Source organism: Harpia harpyja, chromosome 18 (assembly GCF_026419915.1).
Source record: "Harpia harpyja isolate bHarHar1 chromosome 18, bHarHar1 primary haplotype, whole genome shotgun sequence".
In the NCBI taxonomy this organism is placed as follows: Eukaryota; Metazoa; Chordata; class Aves; order Accipitriformes; family Accipitridae; genus Harpia; species Harpia harpyja.
This window is the reverse complement of record NC_068957.1, coordinates 23,963,992-23,984,791: the sequence shown is the minus strand read 5'-3', so window position 1 is coordinate 23,984,791 and position 20,800 is coordinate 23,963,992. Positions and strand designations below refer to the sequence as shown.

Here is a 20,800-nt window from a genome sequence, read left to right as displayed (position 1 = left end):
ACTTACCCTTACAGCACTGCCTTCCCTGTCCTACAGCACAGTATAACATCCCTACAGCAATTACAACTGCTTGCAGTTGAGAACAAAGTCTTACAAAAATCTTTAATGCATTGCCACTATTTTTAATGCAATTTATTAGCTGACAACCAAAAGTAGAGGCAGTGTCATGTATTCATCCAGATTTCTGTTGGTCAACTACACTTTAAAGAATTCATCCTCTCTATTGTTACACTTTACAGCTCTTTGGACATATTAATTAGCATGTTGAGCTAAATTGACTTAAATTCTTGCTGCCTTAAAACTGGATAGAAAATTCATTCCTCTCTTTCTTATTCTCCCTCTTTTCCCAGACTACTTTAAAAATAAAGTAATTATCGCTGGTGCGTGTGGCTTGACCCTTCCCAGGGTGGGAAATCTCCCAGGCTTGCATTTCATCACTTGCTAAACTAGAATGGGAGCAGCTCATCTGCTCTGCTATGGTGCAAGTCTGTCTGAATGCAGGTACATACTGATCTTCAAGAAAACATAAATCTACAGGAGGTGCAAGGAAATTAGTAGAAGTGAACAGTGATTTGGGGGGGGAACAAACCCGAACTGAAAGCCAGTGTACTGCAAAACCAGCAGTGCAAAGAACGTCAAGGAAAGGAACTTAGCCATAGCCTTTTTTTTTTTAACCTTGTTCTAATTGCTTTAATATATGGCTTTACTTAACTTAATTTCACCAAAAAGAATTGGCCAAAATAAAAGAAAACTCGATTGCTGCCTGCTGAGCTGCAGCTGATTGACAGGCATCACTTCTTCAAAGGTAACGGGGCACAATCACTCCCATGGGGCAGAAAGCAGGAGCTCCGAACCGACTCTCAGTTTTTATGCGGCATTTCTATAGCTGTAAAAGCTCCATGCTCTATATTATTAACCTCTTTCTATTCAAGGATCCAGAAAAGGTGGCTGTGTCAGCTACCCAACCTGGAGTTCAAGACCTTTATGGGTGAGGCGACATTTTAGAGCGTAATAACTACACAAAATCCTTATCAAAGATTGTCAGAGAGTTGGAATTACCAGTGGTTATCAGTCAATAATTGTTAGAGTAACTGATGGGTAAGCGGTAACCCTTCACATGCAATTCTTCTGTGGGAATGAGAAAAGCAGCTGGAAGGAATTCATAACAAGAACCTCGCAGAGCTCAGAGAAATGTGATGTATAAACAGATTATTATTTCCTGTGGATATTGATGATAAATGAACTGGATTTGGTATGTCTGGGAAATATCACCACACTCTAAGCCATCTGAACTCCCTGTGGCTCAAGGTAAAAACCTCTCCTGTAACCCACGAGAACTCAGCATAAAGAAAGCACTAAATATCTGGGTCACTAGAAATACAAAAGTTGAACATTCCTCTTGCGCACTTTTCATTTAATTAATCTTTCCTGCGGGTTTTCAGTGTAATGAGTCATTGATTATTGCAAGGAATGCTTTATAGGGTAAATTAATTCATATAAGAGAAACAGTAAGAAGTGCTAAGTAGCCGGATAAATAAATAAAATGCAAACTGTGTTGGTCATCTGGTTGCAATTCAGCCCCAGGGGACTCCCATTTCTGTAAATCAACTACTCAGTGAATGCTACTACTACTTGTGCTCCTCTTTCCCCATCTTTACCTATAGCTACAGCTTTTATAAAATATGAAAAATCCCAACAGGAAAAGCAAAAATAACCAAAACTCTGTTCCTCTGTCAGAAATTAGATAACCTATAACAAGATAATAGCTAATTACATGAGAAAATATATGCAAAAAATGGCTTTTCCATTTAATTTAGAAAAAAGGCTATTTGGTGTATGGTCACCCAGTTCAGTGTAATAAACGGCATTTCTAAAATGAAAACAAAGCAGCAAGAGTAGAATACTTATGTTTATGGTTAAAAAGAGAAAAGGCTGATGTTTAGAGAAGCTGTTTGGATCTGTGAAATAAATCTTAAAATACTTTTAAGGGCATGGGCTAGGTCTAAAGATATTACCTGACTTTTCACAGTGCTTCCAATAAGATGAAATGCTGATGAAAAAAACATTGAAACAAGAAACATGCTCAATGCAAAGATGAAAAAGGAGCCACCTTCCTCCTTGGCACATCTCTGGTTCTTCTTTAGCTTAAGTCATATCAGGTATATATCAGTATATTTATACAGAACGTGGTTTACCAAGTCAGTCAGCAAAGAGTAAGTTTGCAGCTGGCCTTCAGGAATTACACACAGGGGAAAACTACACTAAAGAAACAATATAATTCCTCATGACCTTACCTTGAGACTCGTCACACTGCGAACTAGCTTGGATCACAAAAGATTTTGCACCACTACAAATATTTAGGAGATGGCGGGGTTATAGCTTATGAAGATCCCAAACTCCCTACAGTGTTAAGCTGTATAAATCCAGAGTAAATGTTGCCTCGTATTTTGACTGTACATGGAGCTGCAGCATACTTGCATATATTAGCTCCTTTGATGGTTTTCAACATTGAGAAGGGCTCCCATCACACCATGAGGATATTTATTTGCATTGGTCTCATTTTATCGCTGCGAGACATGCCCTTTTCTGTCCACAGCCTTGGAAACCGAATTTTAGATGTTTGCCAGAAACATGCCATGAACATCCAAGCAAGTAAAGGTAACAACCACCTCAGTTTGCAAATATATATTTCTTCCATGCATACCGCAGAGAAAAAGAAAAAAAATAATACCTTTATGCAGGAAACTGTTCATAGAAATCACACTCTAGGCAGGGAGAAATGCTAAATTCAAGAAATAAATTAGTCATTTATAATATGCACTCAGATCTAGCCCAAAATGTGCTGTTAACTTATTTTATGCTGCAAACCTCTAGGGGCAAGAGCCACATCTTCCCCTACAGGACTTGTACAGTCAAATTAAAGCACATTAATGGCACTCGCCAAGCACTAGCGCTATAAGGTGGCCTTACCGAGCTCACTCTGAGCCCATGGCACTGATGGTCTTGGATAGAATAACTTCCATTTGTGCGAGATCCTTCTTACAGGAATGAACAGTTATCAGGCTAAAGCTGAATTAGAAACCCCAATTTGAAATACAGTGTCTAAAAAGTAGCAAGGAGCCCTTTCCCTCCCTGGAGATCACTGGTTTCCCAAACAAACGGATGGATTATAACAAGCCATTGTGCATTATTTTCTGTTTGTCAATGACCTAGTTCCCATGCTGTCTGTGATACTGAAATGGGAAACCAAAGCTTGGGGGTAGATCTTCAGCTGGAGTAATTCAGCCCTGCTCGCCGTGTCAGTACACAGCAGGCAGAGAGCATCTGCCACTCAACACACAAAACTCAGAAAGTTTCGTCTCTTGGCTTGAATAAAATGAGAAAGATGCCTTTCCAACATCAACAAACAGGTGAGTAGGAACATATTTACAAACCTGAATTTTAGGGTGACTTCAGTGACTGAAATTTGCTTGTTTGACAACTCATAAAGTTGGGGTGCATTTCTGAGATGAATGCATAGATTTTAATTTTTGACCTGAGAGTGATTACATGATGAAGTTCAAATGGCTGTTGACATAGGACTTTTTTCCAGGTTTGTTTGATTATTACAATTAATATAAGAATGTGTGAGAATATTCACAGAAAGAGCTGCATTCTGCCTTATTATTATCTTCGCAAAATATTTTTTATTTTCTTAAAATTGCTTATGTTGCACGCTGATGATCCTTGCAATGCCTTACAAATAATGCATTTATACAGCATTTAAATCATACATTATAATTTATAGGTTAGTTATTTTATTTTGGTGTCAATCAAAATCAGAAGCTGTATGAAAGAGCTTAGATTAGGAGAAAGAGATTTTTCATGGTAAGCTTTAATAAACTAATGATGATATTATAAGAGCTATCACAGAAAAACCTGCCATCTAATAATAAGCTCATTCTGCTTATTTGAATGTTCCACCTTGTGCTTGTTTGTAAAAAGTTAATAATTACAGCAAAGTTAAACTTATGTAAATAGGTGAGTCTGCACTGGATAAAACCTGCAACGCTGAGCTGCAGCTCTACCTAATCAGTGAAGAGAGGACATCGGGATTTCAGCCTTTTTTGTTACAGCATACAACACCCCTCTGAAGAGGTATTTGACCTTTTGCCCAAAGTAACTCCTGTAAGATCGGCAGGGTGAAGATGACCACCCAAGCCCCGTCCCAGCACAGGGATGGTTTTGAACCACCTGCCTTTGTAGACGCTTCAGTACTGGTGTTGCTGGGTCAGCACAGGCAATGGCACACACGGCAGCCGAGCGGGAAGGCGGAAAATCACCGTAAAGTAATTTCCTCGTAGGTCTGTCTTGCCCTTACGCCTCCAGGCTGGGAGCTCCAGTAGCTTCCAGTGGTCCCCAGAGCGCACCCATTAGATGGTGGTGGTCCTGCTAGGCAGCCACCTGCTCTCTTGTCATCCACAACCTAAAATACATTCAAAACTTTTTTAATTAAACACTTTTATTTACATTTCCTTTCTTGTGTTTGTCACCGAGATCTTACCAAACCCCACAGGGTGAGAAATGAGCTGCTGTCAAGCAGCTACGTTGTCCCCATACCAAAGTTATTCTTGAGGAACCAACTCTCCCAACACCGTGAACCCCAAAACGTACCCACGTGCTCCGACCCCAGGGGAGCACGGTCATCCAGACCGCTTCTCTCGAAAGCCTCCCAGTAGAGACTGGAACAAAGCACGAGTCGTCGGCTCCTGGACACCACACAAACACAACGGCTACTCTCTGCTTGCTGCCCATGCCACAGCGGTTAAACGCGACCACTTCTCGCTGCCTCCCCCCTCCGCGGCAGACCTCCGGCAGCTGTTGATAAACGCGGTTTCGGGATGGGCTGCGTTAGATGGCGGATATTTGTACTTGTAAAGCTGCCGTGACCCAACTACCCACGACCAGATGGCCCGGCGGGAGCACCGCTGGTTACACGTGCAGGTGACCCTTCGGTCAGGTTTGGCAGCAGCACTACCCAGCGGCTCTCCACGCTACGTAGAGTCCCCGCCATAAATCACGCGCTACCACGCAGCTCTTCAGCAACCTGGAGGCCGTCCAGCTGGACCGCGGGCGCGGATCTCCACCTCTTGGCATCGGTAGCAACGCGGTTTGGGCAGCACGGGGTGCTAAATGCTCTCCGTGGTAAAGGGGTGCTCTCAGAGCAAGGCAGGGCACCAGCTCAGATCATCTCAAGACCTAAACGAGCCCTGGTCTTTTCACCACCCTTAGGGGAAGCGTAGGGGAACGAGGCGACCTCGTCCGACATCAGCCTTTCTGCGTAGAGAAACCCAGGTGCTTGGAAAGCAAACATTCCTCTTACAAAGAAGACAACACCTCTCACCCGCCTCTTCCAGCATTTTTGCTGCCCAGAGCAAGTTGTTGTTGTTGCTTTTCTGCAGAAAGGAGCAGCTTAGTCTATATGATTGAGAAATATCATTTGCCTTCTTCCTCACAGATGGCAAACTCTTCGGTTTCTGCCACCACTAAACATACAAATAAATCATCAAGATATGATCTGCTAACATATTCAAAATGATGTTTGGCCTGAAATTTTTTTTTTTTTTTTTTTTTTTTAGCTTCAAACATCAATTTCATTTCGTAATGAATACATGCTTCATCTCATAACATTTCATTTTTCATACATTTAGCAAAATTGCTTAACTGATACATTTTTTTTCTAAAACAGCTTTATTTCTACCCTAAAAGCGTGCAAATCAAAGACTGGCACACTTATATAACGTGCAGAATTCCCTACTGTTGGTTCCATCGCTAAATTATAAAATATTCATAGTCTCGACATTTTTTTACAAAATGAATTTGGTATCCCGACTTTTTTATGAAAATCACATTAAGATGCAGGGACAAAATTTTACAGGCCTCTCCTTGCAGCTGTTTCCATTTTTATTTGCCCCCCTCTCCAAAGGACAGCCTCCCCAGCACCTACCCACGCGCTCTGCACGCCGGCAGCCTTATCGGAAACACCGGCGAGCCACATCCAGCCCTCACTTCCTAAGCTTAAAGGCCCTTTGCAATTCTTGTCTGAGCAGTTGTTAGCTGAAGACAAGAAGACTTATTTCTATTCATTCCCCGCATAATCCACCTTATGAATTTACACCTCACCTACCCGCACATTCAAGGACCCAGAAATACAAAATATTTCCTACTGTGTTTTAAACCCACATCCTACTGGATACAAGATAAGAGCTTAATAGCTTTGACACTGCACTGTTTTCATATTCATGCATAAGTTATGGATACAGCAACAGATCAGCACTTCTTTGTGCTTCTCATTGGCTCTGGTTCGCTGCCTTAAACTGTCTGAGTCAAGGCCACGTTTTAATGCCATAGACGCTCTATTCAAATACCAGTATGACCACATTTTAAAAGCCACCCTGTACCACTTCATTGCCGCAGATGTCCTTTACATCTGGCAAGGGCCGTTTCTCTGCATGTCAACAGTAATTCAGTTTAACAGCTGTCTCTTTTGACAAGCTTAGTGTCAGACTCTAAAATGACAGGGTGACAGTTTTCCTTTTCTTTAACAGAACATAGTGCAAATTAACCATTTGAATGCAGGATCACTGAACGCCTCCTGAATACAGTTTTCAGAGTCAACTGAATAGGATTTAGGAATTGTTGGTATTAACATCCAAAGGTGAAAACCTGTAAGGTCTGACAAGTCAAGGCACTTCTCTGTTTGAGATTCTTACCTGAAATCTAAGTGTTCGACACCCAGAAAACCTTACGTTGATTTGAAATAGATGTTGGAGGTAAACAGTGGGAATTTGCAAACTGGTGTGATAAGTACTTTTCCTGCATTGCAGAAATACACCGGAGAATTTTCTGTATATTTAAAGGGCTTGTTAATACAGCAGCTAATGGTACCGTCTGTATCAGCTTCCAAATGGCACGCTGCACACACACATTTTCCACAAATGCCAGACTTACAAAAGCACCTCAGCATAATTTCTCTAGGACTAAAACTATGCCTGAGATAATACTGTTCATCTTAATGATTGAAACCTTTAGCATGAAAACCAGCTTATGGACAGTAACAAAGTGCCACTGTGATTTATGAACAACCAGTAAATGCTACAAAGACACCGCTTTAATCTGGTGCAAGAGTGAGCTTTATGAGGCTGGCTGTATTAGGCTCACATAAAAGTGAATTAAAAAAAATATAAACATTACACTAGACATATTTAAACCACTTACTGATGTAAGTTGTACGGTGAGCCACTTTGTTGTGTTAATGTTATACCATGGCTGCCACAACGAGGAGGAAGGATGCCTCCCTGATTTGGTTCTTGTTCCACTGAAACCAATGGCAAGCCTCAAAGTAACTGCAGCGGGACTAGACTCTAGCTCACACAATTTATGTTATTTTAAAGAACTATGAAAGCCTTTCAGCTGTTCGTTCTGGGTAAGCAGTTACATTTAAAGCACTACCAAAAAAACTGGGTTGAAAGGATGGTACAGAGAGCATAACGTTTAAATGCCTCTAATAATTGCTTTTGTTCGCTTATTTATATGTTGCCATAAGTATCTGTATGTGCTACCTATTGCCATAACATCTGGGCATCTCATAATATTCAGAAAGATTCATACTCAAATGCCTATTACTATCTCTAAAAGGCATGCCCATTTATACGCGCTGAAACAGAGATTTCTCATTTCTCAGTCTCATAATGCAGCCAAGTTCTTCCTCTTTCATTCAGCTCTTTTTAACACATAATTGGTCATGACCTGCAGAAGAAGTCACTTATTCTCAACCACTCCAGAGCCAGGTCTCTCTTATAGTAAAACTTGCGTGCCCCTGCTCTGCAGGAGCTGGGACAGCGATGCTGATGGTGCTGATCTCCCTACTGACTCCTTTCTTACCGACATACCCCGTCTGTTCCTTTCCATAGCCTGGAAATTCGTACTTTCATAGCCAGAGGTGAGCCTCTGTAAAGGCAACATATCGCTAGTATTTTATTAATGTATCATGAAGCTAAGTCGGCTGCAAACACGTATTTTTAACGCAACATCAGCCCCACGGGAGTGTGCAGGTTGCTGGGTTTGGAGGGGCAGGTTGCTATTAGTATTGCACACTTACAGCTCAGCTACACAGAGCATATATAACCATTTAAAATACGTGACCTCCCCAAAATCTATCATACGCCTGAAACACTAATAATTCTATAACTTAAGCTAAACAGAGTACTATTCAGCTGTAAATTTTATGGCTACTCTCTCCACCTCTTATGAAGTGTGAAAAGAGGCTTCATATCTGTCAGTCTTTTCTCAGAAATGACTTTCGCTGATTACTTAAACTTTCGTTAAATAAGCTTTCCACAAGCTGTAAAAACAGAACACAGTAGGGAAAAAATTGGCTCTCTTTTAAAAGTGCTGTAAAGTCTCTTTTTGAATGAGTAATTAGAAATGTGTAAACTCTTTTATGGATATGTGAGAAGCATACACAAAAAAATTTGACATTCCAGGCAAGTATTTCTGTGTGCTATCAAATTTCATTGTATTTCGCAGAGACCAAAACTATACAGACCCAAAATACACACACATTAGTGGACATGGGTTATTTGCCAAGAAGGAATTTACATACAGTACAAGTAAAACATCCTAATTTAAATCTACGACAATGGATACTCACATTCTTAAAGAGAAATCAGAGTTGTTTGTCTTTCCGCTCATATTTATACAGATTGCAAAGCTGTTGACAGAGCACGATTTGAGCCGGGCCTTTCCAACTGCTTACTGTTATTTTTATTGCCATTGTCAGCTATCTTTTCCGTATTGAGAATCGAGCTTAGATGACGACGTTCTGATTTCCCGAACCCACACACGAACATAAAGAGACGCCATGCGACCCGGCGGTCAGGCAGGGAGTGGGCAGCGAGGATACCCCAGTCCCAGTGCTGGCCCCCGTCCCCCTGAAAACTCCCCAAACCCCGTAGTTACACCAACACACGTTTCCGTCTTCATTTCCCCCCGCACTCACGAGGGCCCGTCCCCAAACCAGCCTCTGCAGATGCTCTGTGGCCCCCTTGTACCTCCACTGTTTTGGGTCCTTTTCCCTTCCCTTAAAACTCATGTTATTTGTGCTGAAAACTTGCTTTGACTTTGAGCCTCGTGATCAGCTCCACGGCAGGGGGGCGAGTATCTTCATCTAAAAAGAAGGGAAAGAAACCTACAGCCAAGGGGCGATGGGTGCTGGCCCTGCGTGATCTCCCACCTCCCCGGGAGAGGGGACAGGGCATCTCAGGGACACCGAGATGGAAAACCTCCCCCCTCCAAACTGGTAGGATGTTTGCTTGAAAAGCCGGTGGATGTCACGCTGTGTACCCGTACTGTGCACTATAAATAGTAATGTCTTCTATGCTCCTCTCCATGGAAAAATCTGCAGGAGGGGAAATAGTCTCAAATCTGTGTAGTTTTCAAGCCAAAGAGAGCCAGCCTCATTCTCTCCTCGGTGGGGAAGCGGTAGGTAGGGGGTATGCCCCTCCAACCCCGTGGAATCGCAGGAGCCAGAGGAAAAAGCAGGTCCCAGCTCATGAGTCTGGGGGCGAAGGGCTGCCCCCCCCCAGCCTGCGCCCCGACCTCCCCATCCCCGGCACGTCCCGCAGCTCTTTGCCTTCCCCGCCGTGAGCAAACGCAGCCCCTTTCCGAGGAAGATGACGGTCACTGCGAAGGGTTTCCGTGGCATCGTTAAGCGGGTGGCGTTAACTGCCACACGGCTCCTCGCTCCCCAAAGCATCCCTGTTCGAGGGGTCTGCCAGACGCTGCTCTCCCTCTGAATCCCAGAGATTTCCAGCACGGAAACGGTGCTGAGGACTCCCGAGGAGAGCAAAAAGCACCGCGCTGCGCTCTCCCTTCTCCCAGTAAAGATATTACCGCCATTATTATTATTTTCTTTTAATCCCCAAGAGAGTGATTCCGACCCCACCTGCAAAGTTCAATAATCCTGTTGATAGCAGAGCAATGCCACCACGCCTGCTCCCCACGACACTGCTCCGAGCAAGTTCTCTGGCAAAGCATTCCCAGGCACAATTTAGTGCCAAGTCCGTTATAAAACCAACCACGGTGCGAATGTTTTTGAGTAGAAGAACAAAAGTACGAGAAAGGGAAAAGCTTCACACATCTTTAGTGTGGAGAATGTATTTAGTGCTCCCAGAAGCTATTAGATGGGGTGATACAGGCAATTTATTGTTTTGTCAATACCTTTTATTTTGATTTAATAACTTACAAAACCTCCGGTCTATCTGTAGCGCAGCCTCAACTTTCTTTATACAACCCCACTTAACTTTCAAACACTTTAACTTTCAGGTCAAATCTCTGTCATATTGATAAATGGGTCTATTTAAATTTTTATCACTGAAGAATTCTCTCTGGTATCTTTTTCACTATCAGATTTCATGCACAAAATAACAGGACACTTACTATTTTTTTGTTATCCACCACACACACGAAAAAAGAGTCACTACAGAAAGCACAGATGTCGTGGTGAAACATCTGTAATTTGTCTGCAATAATATCATTCCTGCAGACACTTCATATGGAGAGCGGTACAATATTTTCAAGCGTAATGTGTAAAAACACAGGGCAGAAAAGCCTACTGTAGGATATATACACTAACTGCAGTCTACCCCTGTGCTAACAAGTAAACAAGTCAAAGTATTTTACCCTCACGAGGCATTACTATGCACGATATAGAGGCCCCGAGTGAAGTTTAATCTTATTTGGCTATCTGACTACTGCTTCATTAAGCAATCTAAGAAAAACTGCTGCAAAGTCAACAAATTTTTAGATATTATTGTAAACAATCACCTGGTTTTCCTGCCAATAATCAGGACCAAAAGTACAATCCTTACAGTCCTAAGTACGCTACATATGTTTAACCTTTACTTTAAAATGGTATTAAATGCTGAACACTGTGGCTACTGTAAAGATAGTAAAAACAGATACTGCAGGAATATAACAGTGTTTAATGACAAGTTACAAAGAGTTCTACTGAAAGAAAAGCAAGAGCAAGAAAGGTTAAATAAACAGAAACCACAGTGCCTCCCATCTTTCTTACATTAACTTTCAATAACTATAAAGTAAAATTTCTGCTATACATGATATGATATCCCGGAGCTGTGCTTTAAATATTTACTTCTAACTATATACTTATATGAGACCCAAACAAAAACTCATTTGCATTATTAATGATGCAAGAAATATGATGCTTATTCCCTTAAGATTCATAATAAAGAAGAAAATGTTAGAGATTTACTTTCTTTTTCATTTTAAAAGGCAAGTTAAAATGATAAAACTTATTTAATTAACAGAGACTCTATTTAGGAATTAGTTGTTTCTGCCAGCAAGAATGTTTAAAAAAAAAAAAAAACCTGCCTGAAATGAGGCTGAGACTACAAAGAGTCCATTTTCAGCTTGGGAGTCTCAAGGGAAAAATCAAAGGGTTTCTTTCTTTCAACAGTTTGGGTGAGATGATATTTTGAGATGTTGACAGCTGCCAAACTGCAGAACCAGTGAAGAACTACCAAACTGAAATCGTTTTTATCTTTTTGAATTTTTCTCTCTATTCAGCTCAACTTCCTTTTACAGCTCACAAGTGAAATTTCTACTCTGTTAAAAGGCTTTTCCCCTCCTTCAATGCTCTGTCTACTGCTTTGGGCCAAAAATAGACTCTCCTTCCTCTAAAATTAACCGTAAATAGTAGAGAACCATTATTACTACCTTTAGTAGTGTTTCCATCATAGTAATGTATTAACTGCCATCCTTTTCTTCCTTCTTATGTGCTCAGTGTGGAACCAAATTTCAATGGTTAATCATCTTAATCATCTCTATCACACTGAATGTTCTCACTATATTTACTTACAAGATATTAGTAAAACAGAACTAACAGTCTTTGCTCTAATAAACAAAGTAGAATTAAAAGTCAACATTTAAAACTTGTTTTCTACTTTTCTGACAGAAGGTATTTCTAAGATTCAAAACAAGCCAGCCTTTAGTAAATAATAATAATAACAGTAATAACAACAACAACAACACTTTAAATACAGCTCGTACTATCCTTCATTTCCCATTTTCTTGTTGAATCCTGTTTCCACTGCTAAAGCCATCCCTCCTTTTCCAACGCCTTAGTCTCCATTGGTCCCACGACCAACCTTGTGGTGGCTTCTCATCTGCTTCAGACACCTGGCCCACGCTTCCCCTTAAAGCCCCCTCCCCTGCGACAATCAGCCCGTGCGTTTCTGTCTTCATCACGTATTCATTAACCAAATCAAAGCTGAAGAAGCCCTTTCCTCTTACTCTTCGAGCTGTCAGCCTCTGCTTCGGCTTCCTCCACCCGCTTCTGCCTTCTTCCCAGCCTTCCCTCGTGTCTTCCCTCTTGCTGTCACATCTGTGTCTTGAAGAAGACCTCTTTACTCTTCCTCTAACAACCATTTCTTTCTAAACTTGTCCTTTACCAGTCTGTCCCAGGCATCCCTCCGTCCCGGCCCCTGCTTGCCCGCTCTGCACCCTCCCTTGCTGTACTCTGGTGGTACCTGTCTCCTTTGGGTTCGCTCCCACCAAAACCACCTCGTGCAACACCAGACTGAAGAACGTCAAGAGTCGCCACCCTCCAGGAGGGGAAGGGCAGAGCCCTGCTGGGGGGTGAGCCTCTGGCACTGCTTTGGCAGATCCCATTTCTCATGTATTTTGCTGTCACAGCACTGAGCACGAAGAAGCATCTTCTGAGCTTGTGGCCCTCAGCACTGTGATACAGGGGACCTTCTGGGTTCCTGTAACAAGGCAGCTCCGTGCTCGGCTTTGTGAGATATGATGCAAATATTATTTGAAAAAAGCAAGACCGACTTCTGCTGGCACAAACTCGTCAGAATTTGGATTAACTGCACTTTGGGGCACTTTTCATAAAGAAAAAACCTTCATGTTTAATTAAAAAAATAATTCAAGATCAGAGGTTCAAATATTGGCCACTGCAGACATTGAATATCTTTAAAAAATACATTTTCTTATGACGTATCATGAGAGATTAATGCCCAGCAGTGATGTGAGAGAGAGGATAATATCCCCAGCTATACTCACAGACCTCTTCCCATCAGTGATCCAAGGACTAACTCACAGTTACATGATGAATCAGAATGGATTTATAATTTTTTTTTTTTTTTAAGTTTGTTAGCACAGAAGGCAGCACATAACTGTTTTGGGAGAGTTCCTGCCAATACTGAAAGACAAATATTCTCCCCTTTCAAGGAGACCTATCCACACCATTATGCTCCTAAACTAGTAAGACACAATATACAAAGTCTTCCTTAACTTTGAAAATAAGACAGATGCATATGCAAAGATTACTAATTCAATACTTTCAGGATTAATAAAACACATGAAGACTCTCAAAATGATGCCTCTAATTCAGTAAACAGATCTAACTGGGCAACCCACACAAGCAAAGTGGGTGTCCAGAGGAGAACACAGCCTTGCCCTCTCCACTCATTGATTAATATTTTTAATATCCTCAGAGGAAGACCCTTCTGCTAGCACAGACCTGATGCAGAGGACACTGCCTGCATCCTCTCCCCGGGGCCAGGAGAAGCATTGCCGTGGCCAGCAGCAGGGCAGATCATGGCCATCGGGTCCCAGTGACGCTGCTCCCCCATGACCAACACTCAACGTCAACAGGAGTCAAACAAGAGCTGCGTTTGCCTCCTGTTATTCCCCTGCCCTAGCTCTGGACATTTACATTTGAAAATAGCATCTGTCACTCCCACAAACCAGGTATTTTTCTTTTCTGTTTGAACCTGAATGAAAAAAAACCAAATCCCCGGGTGTCTGACATCAAAGCGTGGTAGAAGGAAACTAGTGGGATGGTGTTCTGGCATTAACGTGGCACTAGAAAGGAAGAGCAGATGGGCAGTGAGGAAGCAAATCCTGTTGAAATATGATTAAGTGACAGTGAAGATAAGGAAAACCACGAAAACTAAAGGGCAGGTAAGGGGATTTTAAGTGCAATATAAAAGGGGATTTGTGGCACATGTAATTCCTCCTTTAAATGTTGATTAAACATAGATATTTTTTTTTTTTGCCTCTCAGTTACAGTTACAGATCATTTTGTTTCTGTCTATGCTCTGTGCAAGCATCAGTGAAAGCTAAAGGTCCTTGGCACTTTTGTATCTACTGTATGTTTATGTTTTATTCTTGCTCGCTAAGTACAGTTCCAACTAAAGGTTAAAACAGGAGGCATAAAGAGAAGAATGTGCCATAAAGTATCTCCAGCGTTCTGAGAAAAAAAGCTCATGATTTTCTGGAAGACGATGGGTTCATTGCAACCATGCTCCAAATCAAGCTTTATCAATCACCATTTATGACTAGGCAAGCCTGGCTTCTGATCATGTTGTTTCTTACCTGTTGTTTGCCAAAGTAGAAAGTCTGCTGTAAGTATTATGGCACAGAGGACCTTGATTTTTTTTTTAATTATTTGTGCTGATGCAATCAGTTGCATATTTCAATAAATTGTGAGTGAATCATCGTTCTTAGCATTAACAGAAGTAGGTTTTATTCTCACCTTTCTGTACATGCCCACCTCCACCAAGCCCAGCCCTCGCTATGCCATTTTTCTTTGAAGCTCATTTACAGACCTAAGCGGACTGGAACAACCAGCCCTCCTGTTTCCCAGTGGGACAACGTGCTCAAGAGGCGGCCTTTCAAAGTGTTTCATCTCATCATTTCTATTATTTTCTCGGCCTCCCAGAGAAGATGTAATTCAGCCTTTAAATTTAACAGGATCCCTGGTGGAAGGGGGAGACAGGGAGGGAGCAAGGGATGGATGAAGAGAGGGAGGAAATACCTCGTGTCTCTTTTGGAGCCAATCCCGTGCATTTTACTGAACTTTTCCGCAATCATAAATCCAAAGGGTTCCTCAAACACCTCTCCAAGCTGGGCTGCTCACTCTGCTCCAGCACGAACTCGGGGTGAAGGGGGAGAAGCAAAGGCGGGTGTCTGCAGGCAGGGCTGTTTGCCCCAGCGCGCCAGAAGAGGAGACCTCCGTACCAACCCTGCAAAACTGACATTATACTGAGATAAATATGTACCACTCTCTGGATATCAATTCTGCATTTATTTTTATTTTGCATGGGAAATCCTGACTCATGCCTGTGGCTGGGATTGGGCACGTGTGATGTGTGCTCATCTACTATTGCTTGTGGCCAGTTAGAAAAATCATATAATCCACCGCGGGTTTAAAACATAATTTAAACCTGCCAAGTCTCATAACTTCCAAGAAGGCAAATTTACCATAAAGAGAATGGTTTCCACTTACTAGATTTTATATTCAGATCTCTGGCACACAGGCTTGCCACCAAAGAAGTCTTTTATGCAAGCACATAATCAACGGAAGCCTTCATTTTCATTGCGGTTAGATTTAATGTGATAATGAATATTCCAGTGTCAGCTCTGGGTAAACGGATGGGGTTTCACCTCAGATTCCCTCCTTTAAATATCTCATGCAGGCACACGCTTGCCGAGCGGTAAATAATTTAGCAGCACCAGCAGAAGGACACCTGAGATGTGTTCAAAACGCGGGCGTTATCTGCCTCGCTCATGTACTGCCCCGTGTTCCTGCTCTTGTAAACAGCATCAGTAGCGCAGCAAAGAGCGTAAAGGCTTTATTACCTATTTATACCTGCCCCTTGCAATGGAGAGCGCACAGAAAAAACGCACGGCTTCAGCAAGCTGCCTGTGGAAAAATCCCCCGTGGGTGCACCACGGTCACCCATGAAGGTCCCACTGGGCTCGTCACTGCTCAACTGGTTCAAGTGGGGAATAGAAGGTCTGGGCAAGGAAGCCGGGCGATGTTGTCCCAGACCAACGCCAGAGCCGTGAGAAATCCACATTCCCTAATTGGCAGCCTTTATTTTTATTACAATTTGCAGAACTACAGATGATATTTCACATTCATTTGAGAGTCTCTCTGCAGTTTGCAAACATTTACCCAGCCCATATGAGGCGAATTCTTTCATGCTCATTTTACAGACATGGAATGCAGCTGAATTAATATTACTGTGAAAACCTCCGCTGCCAGATATCCCCCGCCTGCATCACCATATTTTACCCTCATTACCTAAACAGGGCTGCCTGGGGGAGCGGCTTTCCAACGTAATTGCTAGGGATCTGCTATTTCTTTGGGCTTTTCACCTATTTTGCAGTTATTGGCTGATATTTTTCCTATCCTTCTTTTTGCCAGTTTCAAGTTTCCACTCCGACACCAAATGCTTTCCTTTTTTTCTACCGCTGTTAACATTAGGCAGATCAAACAAACACAAACGTGTTTTCTCAAAAAATCATCATTAAGCATATCGTGAAGTTTCGTTCAAGTGACAGCTGAATATTTGTTTCATTAATAAGTAATTTGCAATTAATTTGTGGAGTCATTTCTAAAAGAACATTGTGATGTTTCCATGGTTCTAAAGTGGCAAAACACTAGTCATTTTTTGACAAAATTTCAGTACGAATTGCTCATATGCATCCACTGGAAAAATCCAACCTCTGATGAGGTGTTCCCCCATCAAGTGGGAACATGGCTCCCATTAGTGTTAGTGGCAAAGCACCTACATACAATATGCAAATAACTGCAGTATTTAGGATTTGAATTTCAGATGCATGGGTGCTCACACTGCTCCATTCAAATGATTAGTAATGAAATTACTAAAGTTAAGGGTTTTTTCCTTATAAGGCTCATAAACAACTCTTCTCCGTGCTGGAAGAATAACAAAATGTTCAATACAAATTGTTCATTTGATCTGTTTTCAATCAAAAGTCTGGACGAATGAATGATTGCCATCTGAAACTGAAGATGCTCCAGCTCACAAAGGCTCCTGAGGCTCCAAAATCATGCCAGGAGTTATGGGCCACCCCTCCACTGGCTGAGCATCTCTCCTTGGAGGTCCAAGGGGCTCCATCCTCAAGCCTACGAAGGTCACCTTCTGCCTGGGATGGAATAGGCACCATTTGCATTGACATTTTATTAAGAATTAAATAGCAGTTTACCATCTTTCACAATGTTTTTCCTAACCTTACGACCTGGCATGATTTGGGAATAACTAACACAGGAAGGTGTCTTTAATCCTGGACACCAGCACCACTTCCACTCTAAACCCCAGGACCCGACCTGGCCAGCAAAGACTAAAGACATTTCTAAGCTGCAGCAACAATTACAATTGTTGCCATATCACCTTCTCGATAACCTTCCCCCAAAATTATAGGTTAGAGAGTTGTCTGTAATCATTAACTGCCTGAAGGAGAGAGATGCATTACCAAAGCAACAAACCTCTAATCAACAGAGTGGGAGCAGTGCAGAAGAGAAAATAACTCCTTAACAAGCAAGTTACAGTAGTTTAAAAAAAAAAAAAAAATCTGATTTGGCACATATAGTTAGCACCCCACAGTTGCAAAATTAAAATGATTAAAATGTTGGAAAAAGTGAACATCATAAATTTGTGCCTACTTGGGAATGTAATTTGCTAGAATTACACTTTTAGGTGGAAGTGCTTACAGGTTTTCATATTCAGCAGCAAGAGGACCAATTATATTAACGAACTGACACAGCTCTGAAGTGACACAACAGAGAGCTGGTAAAAAAAATTATCCAATGTTTCTTTTTCAATTAAAAATGAAGAAAATCTATTTTTTAAAAACTGAAAAAAAAGCCCACTTTCAAGCTATCTTAATTGAGATTAACAGATAGCTAACTTGGTGTCTGGAAAGCAAAGTTCTAGACCCTTTTGTAAAGATCTTTAACTGGAAGGGGTTTTTAATTTGTCAGAAAGACCAGGTTAAAATTAATATTTTAAAAATTGTTGCAATGCCATAACTTATGAGCTAAATACTAATAAAGCTGGAAAAGACAATCTATAAATTATCTGGCAAGAAAATCTGGAAACAATCAGCTATTTTGTGTCTTCCATCAATACACCGTGCTTTGCTACACAATGATTTCCATGATAAGATGTGACTTTGCCTTGAATGCAATTTGCAACCTATTAGCTTGATCCAGTTTCCACTGAAGTAAATGAAAAGATTACCATTGACTTCAATGAAAGCTGGATTAGACTCTGTTCACATTCACAGTGGGGAAAAAAAAAAATCTTAATGATTATTTATGCCAGAAATTCCAATGTAAAAAGCAAAATTGGTGCAAATGTGTTGAAGAATTTGAAGAGAAAAATGAGCACAGTGGATATAAAATATGATTCCACTAAAAATTATAAGATTACTAATTACTCTGAATAAGCTTATAGAAATGCTATAGACGTAATTAAATGGCACAAATATACTTTGAAATCCAATTATAGCAATGGAGCAATGATTATACAGTTGCATTAAGAGTTAAAATAAAATATGATACCAGATAAACGGGTATATTAGAAAGGCATTATTAGATTTTTTTGCATTTATCCACCATCGAGTGCACCAACCCTTCAAGCTAGGGACAAATAGAAGAAAACAGATAGAGGAGAAAGACTGAGTTCGCTTGCTAAATATAGTCAGTAACAACTGAGCTATTTCTACTAGAAAAGATAAAAGGAGAGGTACCAGCTACCAATACATGACTTGCACAACAAATCAAAATACTGACTCTTATTCCCAGTCCCACCGTTCCACCAGAATTATCAACTTTTGTAAGTACCATACCATAAAAGAAGTGAAACTTGAAAAGGGTTTACTGCAGAAAGTTGAAACATCCCAGAGAAAACACAATATACCAATAAAAAGCCAATTATTGCAACCATCAATATTCGGCAGTGGACTACCAGAGGAAAAGATATGCAGATTCAATTAGGAAAAAATACAGTCATGCTTATTACTTGGCAGAAGAACACTACTTACAGATAGGAAAAGGGACACTCGCTCTGTTTGTATGTTTAAATAATAATTTGATACTTTACCCATTATGTCAAGAAATTAACATTTAGAGGAAACAAATACATGTGCAGTGTCACAGTGAGTCCCCTTCTGACTTAAAACTAAAATAACTCATCCCTTGCTTTGCTCTCTCTTGTCCTTGGAATTCATATTGACCTAAAACACATACATATAGTATGTATCAGGTTTGCCAACTTTTGAAACCCAAGAGGAATATTCACCAATTGCCAGAAACTTGCTTAAATCTCTTACGACCTTACCTATTTTTAAAATTCAAACATAAACCAGGCAGAATTCCATGGGGTTTTTTGTGAGAATTCCTCTCTGGTGCATTGGTAAATGCTTTTTTGGGAGGTTTCCACTAATAAACACCTACAGTTTATCCGTATTTTGCAGTCACAGGGAGACGGCTGGCAAGGGGTTTAGTTTATAAGGTCACACAGACTGTATCTGCCCCCAGGTACATGTTGGGCCAGTAGCATAATAAAAAAAAGGGGGGGGGGGGGAGAACAAAAATACCCCCTAAATTAGTCTTTTATTCTGCTTTTGCTATAAGACCATAAAGACAAACAGAAACATCCACATGCTCAGCTATGCCTTGGCTAAGCAAATCTCATAAATGTCTGAATTTCCCATTATGGCCATGATTTCTAGAGGGAGATGAAATCTTTACCTCTCTCTAAATTGATGGGAGTCTCCCTCCTCCCTTCAGATGCCAGAATATGGAAGTAGAAGACTATCCCTCTGAAGGCTGTATTTTATAATACTCTGATGAAATGCCTTTTGATTTAGTGTTTGCATGAAGGAAGAAAAAAATCCATGTAGTCTGCCAGCTCATCTAACCCAACTTTAATCACTTACTGTGTAGACAGCTATATCTGAGCTAGTCATCTAAAATCCCTTTAAAGTCAATGGTGAGAAATAGATGTTTTTAGGATGCAATTAATTGATTGGAAGGAAGAGGGATCTATCATATATGGAAAAGAATTGTGGCCCAGAGCTTTCTGCTTTTCCTCATTTACTTTACATGGAGTTCATGCATCTGCACTGTAGTAGTCATCCAAAAGAGGTGAGGAGAATATCACCACTCTCTATTAACCAATCTCTTTTTTTTTTTTTTTAAATCTCTTTTACTGTTGCTTTTCCCTTCTGTTTCTACATCTAGGCTCTCCTGGGACATCCGTTCGATTATTTACATTATAAGCCCATTAACCCCTCAAGAAAATGGGTTCCTTCGTCTGATGGTAACAAAACTTTTGGATCATACATGACCACTCACCTAAGCCAGAAGAACTGATCCATCAGGTTTAAAAAACATATTAACTGGTAGTTTTATGCCAATTGTCACAGAAATATTCAGAACTGGACAGATAAGAGAAAACCTCCTACCATTTCACCACTCTCCCAAGGACCCACAGGCCCTCCAGCTCCCAGGACTCTAGGTCATGTCCAAAATTACCAGAAAATTATGACAGTTACATATAGTCTAAGGAGCTGAGCTGTGATGATTTTCATGGAGACAGAGAAAAATATTCCCCCTCAAGAGGACATGGCATATCTGTCAACTTGAAAACATAGCAAACATCAGGGGAGAAGAAAAATTAATAATAATAAATTTGTCTTCATCAAGCAAGATCCAATGAAGTCAACTTGAAGTAAGTTTTGCCAGACTTGAATATTGTGGAGACCCCCAACCCCCTTTCTTTCGCCTGATCTACCACCCAATGGATAGCCCTGTGCAATTTTGTTCTGCTTTTACAAGTTGGTGAACCAGCCTATTTCCTCTCACCCACCAAAGAGCAACCATTGTACTGAAGATCTTTGAGAAATCTGCTGC

The 20,800-nt window shown here is 41.1% G+C and overlaps 1 long non-coding RNA gene across 8 annotated transcripts in view; it reads right to left on the bottom strand.

Moving 5' to 3' along the window:
• LOC128153881 (uncharacterized) overlaps positions 1-20,800 on the bottom strand; it is an 88,074-nt gene that overhangs the window by 14,426 nt on the left and 52,848 nt on the right. The gene's annotated exons all lie outside the window — the stretch shown is intronic.